Raw genomic sequence first — 1,816 nt, 5'->3', positions numbered from 1 at the left:
TCAAAAACAATCGTAGACAATGAGATTACCTCTCCACCTAAATTACACTATATTTTGTAGTCTAGATGTATCTAATGTCGAAACGGTATAAAGAGTTCATTTGGGCTTCTTCGTCAACGACATTTTTAGAACTCTTCAGACGAGCAAGACTCCTGATTCCAGGAGACAAGTCTGTGACAGCAACAGATTCCAGACGCTACACTAAGAGGAAGGTGAACTGGAACATTCTCACTAAACTCAACATTTACTTTGGTTTACATTGCATATACAACTTTCGATTTTTAAAACTAAGCAGAGCAATAGCATTTGATTTTTATATGAAACATTTGACATAATTTGATTTGAAACTGGAATGCAATAAACATGAGAAATACAAATGTATTTCATGCAATTGCTACAAATATAAAAGGTTTTGCCAAGGCGAACTAGATCTACACCTGTCTCATATTATTTTCGACACAAATTGTTTTTTTTTAATCCCTCAAATTATTATAATTCCTAGTTGTACAAATTATTTTTTGTTGGTTGTACAAAATGAAATAAAATTTGTTTTGATAATATTTTTTTTATAAGATTACAAATAAAAATTATGAAAAGAAAACAAACGCCTAAAGAATAAAGCTCCTAATCTTAAATAGAGATACAACACACAATAACCAATTCTGGTAAATACAGATAATGATCTGACATGGTCTAAGTTTATATAAGAGGGTCTAAATTTCATTTATATATGATTTTGTCATCAATTTTAAACGATTTAAGTATCCAGCCTGCAGAGTTATGTTTTAGTCTGCAAAATAAGTAGTCCCCAATAAACCGTGGTATCTTATCGGATTACTGCATTGTTGAATTTTCCATAAGTTAAGAATTTAATATTCCGCCTCAGACATCGTCAAACAAGAATAAATTACTGAGACGGGATAGAAATACGTTTTAGTTAAACGTGTTCATGAAAATTTAAAGCTATCACAAATATAAAGAGCAGTGAAGGAGCATGGCAAATCGTCTAAGATTGCACTTGTGCAAATACAATAAAACACCAAATCCACTACAGATCCCTGCGGAATACTGTTTGTTATTTGCCTTTGGTTTTATTTAATACATTCATTTTTAAAATTAGAAAAACATTGGATTTCAGTAATATAATTGTTATCCTATTTACTGATTTAAAATTTTTAAAGATTATGTTTTGAATAATTTAAGAACAACGAGAAATCTGTGCCTTGTACAGAATAAGGCTGTATGAATAATGCATCTGCTTAGCTAGGCAGTAATTAATTTACGAAAAACAAAGGCACCATTGACAACCATTGTTGGTCCAAAAAAGTGGGGATCCTAACTTAACAACTTTATTATTGGTATAGGCAACCACGAGGTATTTTTTATTTTTATTATTTCAACGGCATAACCATTTTAAGTAAGTTTCAATTTTATCTAGATGCATAACAATTGACCAAAGAAACTAATTAGTAGACAAAAACAAAAACAATAGAATTAGCAACCAGTAAACAAAACAATAGATACATAATGAAACAAAATATATATGAATTGTAAGATGCATAACAAGAAAGTATAAATAGATAACAAGTAATGTGTAACAATAAATAGATAAATATTATAACAATAACAAAGAAAGATGCTTAACAAGAACGATGCAAAACAATTTATGTTTAAAAAGTAAATACGGCAAATAACATTAAATAATTAGAATGAAGTTATAACAAGTGTACTATGTGGCCGCGTTATAAGTTTATAAAGGCCAGCCAACAGGCAAAAAGAAGAAGAAAAAACCATCACTTATGCCCGATTTCCAGAC

This window comes from Homalodisca vitripennis, chromosome 1 (genome assembly GCF_021130785.1).
Source record: "Homalodisca vitripennis isolate AUS2020 chromosome 1, UT_GWSS_2.1, whole genome shotgun sequence".
NCBI lineage: Eukaryota > Metazoa > Arthropoda > Insecta > Hemiptera > Cicadellidae > Homalodisca > Homalodisca vitripennis.
Note: the sequence above shows the minus strand (reverse complement) of the source record.